A 7,909-nucleotide genomic window follows, 5' to 3' on the forward strand; every position below is an offset into this window, starting at 1 on the left:
GTTAGGACCTATTATCCATAGGAAATCCGCAACATTCTATTTGGAATAACTATGGCGCCGGTTGACGAATCTTCGCGAAATTTTCAAAACTGGTGGGGCGCTCCGGTCCACTCCTATCCTGAAAGTCTCGGGGTGAATCATCAAGCGGGGGCCGAGAAAAAAGGGGGGTCTCATAACGTGTTTTCCCCATGCAATTTTCCATAGGAAAAGTTAATCGCAGCTGCAGCCTGAACTGCTGAATGGAATTACACAACATTTGGCAAAGAGGTAGCCCTTGGTTCACACTCGTACCTTTTGGTTAAATTGTGTAATTCCGTTCAGTAGTTGCTGAGAAAATCAAAAGTAAAATCATAGATATATCTGGGCGGAACCTAACCACACATCTCATCGTGAGATCTGATTGGCTGTCAGCACTTCATCCAAGAAGTGTTGGCAGCCATCTTGGGACCAATATACATGATAGCACCTCATTAAAAAGCATTACAGTTAATAGAAGGTTTTAAGACTTTAGTTACATTATAAATCATTTGTTGATGGTACCATACTCATTTTAGGAATTGTGGTGTGTTCTAAGGTGATTTTACCATGTGAAAAAGCCTTCTGCTGGGATATCATGAATCATGTTTGAGATAAAACTATTTTCTCATGCTTTCCCACAGAGGTTTGGAAGGTGATCTATAAGCTAAACTGAGAGCATATTTTCTGTAAATTCACGTTATCTTTCTCAGTCATGTGAGAATGAAGTTTGACATTCTCAGTAAAACAGGTACATCCAACAAGGGCAGAGACTGTCAGTTGATTCCGTTGTGTTCTACTGCAGCTTCCCAGAGTGTTCTAAAGAACAACTAGAGTGCAATCAGTCCTACTTATGACAAACGTATGGCACACCTGAAGCCATCTTGATTGGAATATAGTGGTAACTCTTAAAACATTTAATTTAAAAAGGAACAAAATGAGGGGGTTCATTTTGCAATAGAAAGTATGATTAGTGGTGCAGAAAGAAAAATGAGGGCACATTTTGAGTGACTTCTCAAATCCTCTTCTATTTCATTAAAAAATTCTGATATGCAGACTGAAACATGCACTTTCAATACCAGCAGCAGACTTCCCTTGTGTGCAGTAGCTTTACTACAGTAATTTAATGAGCAACTAGAGTGCTAACATTCTGAATTTATGGCAAATGTGTGACACTTCTGAATGCCTTCTAGATGGAATCAAAGTGAAAAACTGAAAGTATTAACTAATGAGGAGACTGTAGTAAATGAGAAAATTAGGAAACTTCATAACAAATAAGTCTCCCAAGATGGCCAACAGAGACAAAAGAGCACAAATGTAGCACGAATATCACCCAGATGTAGCCCAAGCATAGCCCAATGACAGAATGTCCCAGAGTGTTCTAAAGAACAACTAGAGCGCTAACAGTCTTACTTATGACAAAAGTATGGCACACCTGAAGCCATCTTGATTGGAATAAAGAGGTAACTCTTAAAACATTTAATTTAAAAAGGAACAAAATGAGGGGGCTCATTTTGCCATAGAAATTATACTTAGTGCTGCAGAAAGAAAAGTTAGGGCACATTTTGACTTCTCAAATCCTCTTTTATTTCATTAAAAAATTCTGACACGCAGACTGAAACATGCACTTTTAATACCAGCAGCAGACTTCCCTGGTGAGCAGTAGCTTTACTACAGTGATCTAATAAGCAACTAGAGTGCTAACATTCCAAATTTATGGCAAATGTGTGACATATCTGAATGCCTTCTTGATGGAATCAAAGTAAAAAACTGAAAGTATTTTTTACTGAGGAGACTTTAGTAAATGAGTAAATTAGGAAACTTCATAACAAATAAGTCTCCCAAGATGGCCACCAGAGACAAAAGAGCCCAAATGTAGCACAAATATCACCCAGATGTAGCCCAAGCATAGCCCAATGACAGAATGTCCCAGAGTGTTCTAAAGAACAACTAGAGCGCTAACAGTCTTACTTACAGAGACTGTCAGTTGATTCCTTTGTGTTCTACTGCAGCTTCCCAGAGTGTTCTAAAGAACAACTAGAGCGCTAACAGTCCTACTTATGACAAAAGTATGGCACACCTGAAGCCATCTTGATTGGAATAAAGTGGTAACACTTAAAGCCTTTAATTTGCAAAGGAACAAAATGAGGGGGTTCATTTTGCCATAGAAATTATGATTAGTGCTGCAGAAAGAAAAATTAGGGCACATTTTGACTTCTCAATTCCGCTTCTATTTCATTAAAAAACTTCTGACATGCAGACTGAAACATGCACTTTGAATACCAGCAGCAAACTTCCCTGGTGAGCATTAGCTTTACTACAGTGATCTAATGAGCAACTTGAGTGCTAACATTCAGAATTTATGGCAAATGTGTGACACATCTGAATGCCTTCTTGATGGAACCAAAGTAAACAAGCATTGAAAATGCAATAGGTCTCGCCCTCGTTTAAGTTAAAGCAATTCTGTTTGTAAATAGGTGGCTTTTTAGCTTTGCTTGTATTAGTGTTTTTCAAACTTTCATGTACATAACATGCATATGTACGCACATATGTATATGTATGCATGCATTTATATTTGTATTTATATAGATATGCAGATTATATATATGTTTATGTATGTATATATATATATTTATACACATACATATATATATAAATGCATATGCATATATATGCATATATATATGTGCATATTTGTGCGTGTAGAGAGAAGTAGAGAGAGGTAGAGAGGTACAGGTGTAGCGGTAGAGGTGTAGAGGTAGAGAGGTAGAGGTAGAGAGGTAGAGGTGTAGAGAGGTGGAGAGTAGTAGAGAGAGAGGTAGAGAGAGGTAGAGAGTAGAGAGTGAGTAGTAGAGAGTAGTAGAGAGAGAAGCAGAGAGTGAATAGTAGAGAGTAGTAGAGTGAGTAGTAGAGAGTGAGTAGTAGAGAGTGAGTATTAGAGAGTGAGTAGTAGAGAGTGAGTAGACAAGAGTAGTAGAGAGTGAGTAGTAGAGAGTGAATAGTAGAGAGTAGTAGAGAGTGAGTAGTAGAGAGCAGTAGAGAGTGGGTAGTAGAGAGTGAGTAGTAGAGAGTGAGTAGTAGAGAGAAGTAGAGAGTGAGTAGTAGAGAGTGAGTAGCAGAGAGTGAGTGGCAGATAGAGAGAGTAGTAGAGAGTAGTAGAGAGTGAGTAGTAGAGTGAGTAGAAGACAGTAGTAGAGTGAGAGTAGTAGAGTGAGTAGTAGAGAATAGTAGAGAGTAGTAGAGAGATAGTAGTAGGTAGTGAGTAGTAGAGAGTGTGCAGTAGAGAATTGTAGAGAGTGAGTAGTAGAGAGTAGTAGAGAGTGAGTAGTAGAGAGTAGTAGAGTAGTAGAGAGTGAGTAGTAGAGAGTGAGTAGTAGAGAATTGTAGAGAACGAGTAGTAGAGAGCAAGTAGTAGAGAGTGTGTAGTAGAGAGTGAGTAGTAGAGAGTAGTAGAGAGTGAGTAGTAGAGAGAGTAGTAGAGAGTGAGAAGTAGAGAGAGTAGTAGAGAGTAGTAGTAGTAGAGAGTGAGTAGTAGACTGAGTAGTAGAGAGTAGTTGAGAGTGAGTAGTAGACAGTGAGTAGTGGAGAGTGAGTAGTAGAGAGTAGTAGAGAGCGAGTAGTAGAGAGTGAGTAGTAGAGAGTGAATAGTAGAGAGTGAGTAGTAGAGAGTGAGTGGTATAGAGAAGTAGAGAGTAGTAGAGTGAGTAGCAGAGGGTAGTAGAGAGTGAGTAGTAGAGAGTAGTAGAGTGAGTAGTAGAGAGTGTAAGTAGAGAGTGACTAGTAGAGAGTGAGTGGTAGAGAGAAGTAGAGAGTAGTAGATAGAGTCGTAGAGAGTAGTAGAGTAGTAGAAAATGAGTAGTAGAGAGTGAGTAGTAGAGAGAGTAGTAGAGAGTGAGTAGTAGAGAGTGAGTAGTAGAAAGTTGTAGAGAGTGAGTTGAAGAGAGTGAGTAGTAGAGAGAGAGTAGTAGAGAGTGAGTAGTAGAGAGTAGTAGAGAGTGAGTAGTAGAGAGTAGTAGAGAGTGATTAGTAGAGAGTAGTAGAGTAGTAGAGAGTGGGTTGTAGAGAGTGAGTAGTAGAGAGTAGTGGAGTAGGAGAGAGTGCGTAGGAGGGAGTAGTAGAGAGTGAGCAGTAGAGTGAGTAGTAGAGAGTAGTAGAGAGCGAGTAGTAGGGAGCAAGTAGAAGAGAGTGTGTAGTAGAGAGTGAGTAGTAGAGAGTAGTAGAGAGTGAGTAGTAGAGAGAGTAGAAGAGAGTGAGAAGTAGAGTGAGTAGTAGCGAGTACTAGGGTAGTAGAGAGTGTGTAGTAGAGAGTGAGTAGTAGAGAGAGAGTAGTAGAGAGTTCATAGTAGAGAGTAGAAGATTGAGTAGTAGAGAGTCAGTAGTAGAGAGAGAGTAGTAGAGAGTGAGCAGTAGAGTAGTAGAGAGTGAGTGGTAGAGAGAAGTAGAGAGTAGTAGAGTGAGTAGTAGAGAGTAGTAGAGAGTGAGTAGTCGAGAGAGTAGTAGAGAGTAGTAGAGAAGTAGAGAGTGAGTAGTAGAGAGTGAGTAGTAGAGAGAGTAGTAGAGAGTAGTAGAGAGCAAGTAGTAGAGAGTGAGTAGTGGAGAGTGAGTAGTAGAGAGTAGCAGAGAGCGAGTAGCAGAGAGTGAGTAGTAGAGAGTGAGTAGTAGAGAGTAGTAGAGTGAGTTGCAGAGTGTGAGTAGTAGAGAGAGAGTTGTAGAGTAGTAGAGAGTGAGTGGTAAAGAGTAGTAGAGTGAGTAGTAGAGAGTAGTAGAGAGTGCGTAGTAGAGAGTGAGTAGTAGAGTGCATAGTAGAGAGGGAGTAGTAGAGAGTAGTAGAGAGTAGTAGAGAGAGAGAGTAGTAGAGAGTGAGTAGTAGAGAATGAGTAGTAGAGAGTTGTAGAGAATGAGTTGTAGAGAGTGAGTAGTAGAGAGAGAGCAGTCGAGAGTAGTAGAGAGTAGTAGAGAGAGAGTAGTAGAGAGTGAGTAGTAGAGAATGAGTAGTAGAGAGTTGTAGAGAGTGAGTTGTAGAGAGTAGTAGAGAGTGAGTAGTAGAGTGAGTAGTAGAGAGTAGTAGAGAGCAAGCAGTAGAGAGCAAGTAGTAGAGAGTGTGTAGTAGAGGGTGAGTAGTAGAGAGTAGTAGAGAGTGAGTAGTAGAGAGAGTAGTAGAGAGTGAGAAGTAGAGTGAGTAGTAGAGTAGTAGAGAGTGAGTAGTAGAGTGAGTAGTAGAGAGTAGTTGAGAGTGATTAGTAGAGAGTGAGTAGTAGAGAGTAGTAGAGTGAATAGTAGAGAGTGAGTAGTAGAGAGAGAGTAGTAGAGAGTGAGCAGTAGAGTAGTAGAGAATGAGTGGTAGAGAGAAGTAGAGAGAAGTAGAGTGAGTAGTAGAGAGTAGTAGAGAGTGAGTAGTAGAGAGAGTAGTAGAGTAGTAGAGAGTGAGTAGTAGAGAGAGTAGTAGAGAGTAGTAGAGAGTGAGTATGGGATAGTGAGTAGCAGAGAGTAGTAGAGAGTGAGTAGTAGAAAGTGAGTAGTAGAGAGAGAGTAGTAGAGAGTGAGTAGTAGACAGTAGTAGAGTGAGTAGTAGAGAGTGAGTAGTAGAGAGAGTAGTAGAGAGTGAGTAGTAGAGTAGTAGCGAGTGAGTGGTGAAAAGTAGTAGAGTGAGTAGTAGACATTAGGAGAGAGTGAGTAGTAGAGAGTGAGTAGTAGAGAGTAGTAGTAGAGAGTAGTAGAGAGTGAGTAGTAGAGAGTAGTAGCGAGTGAGTAGTAGAGAGTGAGTAGTAGAGAAAGAGTAGTAGAGTGTAGTAGAGAGTGAGTATTAGAGAGTGAATAGTAGAGAGTAGTAGAGAGTTGCTGAGAGTGAGTAGTAGAGAGTGAGTAGTAGAGAGTAGTAGAGAGTGAGTAGTAGAGAGTAGTAGAGTAGTAGAGAGTAAGTAGTAGAGAGTGAGTAGTAGAGAGTGAGTAGTAGAGAGAGAGAGAGAGTAGTAGAGTAGTAGAGAGTAGTAGAGAGTGAGTAGTAGAGAGTAGTCAGTCAGTGTCAATCTGTGTCAGTAAGTGTCAGTCAGTCAGTCAGTGTCAGTCAGTGTGTGTCAGTAAGTCAGTGTCAGTCAGTCAGTCAGTGTCAGTCAATCAGTGTAAGTCAGAGTCAGTCAATCAGTGTCAGTCAGTGCCAATCAATCAGTGTCAGACAGTGTCAGTTTCACTGATTGAGTGACACTGACTGACTGACTGACACTGACACTGCACCTGCTGGATTATTGCTAGCTCCACCCCAAAGAATACCTCTGTGCCCTCACAACACAGCCAACAAATCTATCAATGTCTTATGAGCTCTGTACAGAGGGCACTGCTACTTCAGGGGGTCTCACTCTATTGTGCCCACACTGCTCCCATTGGCACGTTTAGCCAGGGTTGTATCTTCAGGGGGGTGTTTAGGGTGTTACAGCTCCCACCCCCCAATAAATGTCTTTGTAGTAATTAGTTGGGTACCGGTGCTTTAAGTCAGGTATGGCAAAGTGTGTGTCGGACTTTCTTTGGGATTTTTAAATACACATGCAGACAAAAACACATAACTCTCTCGGTTATTTCACAAAATAATGAGTTTTAGGAACCCCTCATGAATACTAATAACACGTTAAGGCAATAATAAACTAATGTGGTTAAATCACCAAATTCAGATTCAGTTCGTCAGTTCTCTTTCTTCGACAATAAAATCAGTCTCCTCAGAGACTGTCAAAAATTTCAATGTCGATTATATTTCAAGTCACCACTGCGGGGTATTGGGTAAAGTTTTCAATAAGCAATAATCGCGCCTCGGTCAGACCTCATTGTCTATGATACTGCCACTGCGCAAAGCTAAAGACAGGTAAGTCATTCGAGGTACGCACCGAAGATGGTACTTAAGACACCTACAGCAAGCAAAAGTCGCATTTATACATCAGTCAGAGACACAGATAACAATAACTTACCAGGTGCAATACTATGAACTGTACTCTGTTACCTGTCAGCCTCATAAACACGATGTATGGTGCGCAAAGGATTCTGGGGGTACTTTATGCTAATTAGCATTTCCATTCAAAGGGCCCGGTCACCGCTGGAGCAAAAATTCCTCGTAGCAATAGAAGGACTCTGAGAGAGAGTGAGATGAGAGAAAGAGAGATGAGAGAGAGAGAGAGATGAGAGAGAAAGAGAGAGAGAGGAAGAGAGAGAGGAAGAGAGAGAGAGAGAGTCTCTGAGAGAGAGAGATAGAGAGAGAGAGAGAGTCAGAGAGAGAGTCAGAGTGAGAGAGCGTGAGAGAGTGAGAGAAAGAGTCTCTGAGAGAGAGAAAGCGAGTCTCTTTAAGAGGGAGTGAGAGAGTGAAAGAGTCTCTGAGAGAGAGAGTGAAACAGTCTCAGAGAGAGAGAGAGAGAGAGAGAGAGAGAGAGCGAGAGCGAGAGCGAGAGCGAGTCTCTAAGGGGCAGATCAACAAAGCGGCGATAAAGCGGCGATAATTTTATCGCCTAATCAACAAGGCGACGCAAACCCCTGTTAGTGTGAGTTTCTCAGCGATAGCTACCGGATTTTTATTACCTTCCAAGCCAGCGATAATTATCGCTAATGACATGCAAGGTAGGTGTTCCTGACTGAAATTTCACGAAAAAAGTCGCTAACACAGCTGCTCCATTTTAACAAGGTTATCTCCAAAACACTTAGCTACAAAAAAATGCACGCTAACTCCCGCTAACTCCAGTTTCTAACACCTGATAAAAACCTGACTTAAACTGGGGATAAGTGGGTGTATATAAGGGAGAGTTGGCCCGAGCTTCCCAGAACAGCCACAGAAGCCATGGAGATAGTCATCCTGCAGCTCGGACTCCCACCAATGCTGCACCAACAACAACAACCACCGCCAATGCCGCCACCACCACCA

At 41.4% G+C, this 7,909-nt stretch overlaps 1 non-coding gene across 1 annotated transcript; it reads right to left on the reverse strand.

Annotated features, from left to right (window-relative positions):
- Positions 1 to 6,717: 6,717 nt before the first annotated feature.
- On the reverse strand, positions 6,718 to 6,857 carry LOC146859692 (U4 spliceosomal RNA). The gene has a single exon (XR_014979411.1). It is a non-coding gene; the product is annotated as a U4 spliceosomal RNA (small nuclear RNA).
- Positions 6,858 to 7,909: the final 1,052 nt, after the last annotated feature.

Source organism: Triturus cristatus, chromosome 3_1 (genome assembly GCF_964204655.1).
Source record: "Triturus cristatus chromosome 3_1, aTriCri1.1, whole genome shotgun sequence".
NCBI lineage: Eukaryota > Metazoa > Chordata > Amphibia > Caudata > Salamandridae > Triturus > Triturus cristatus.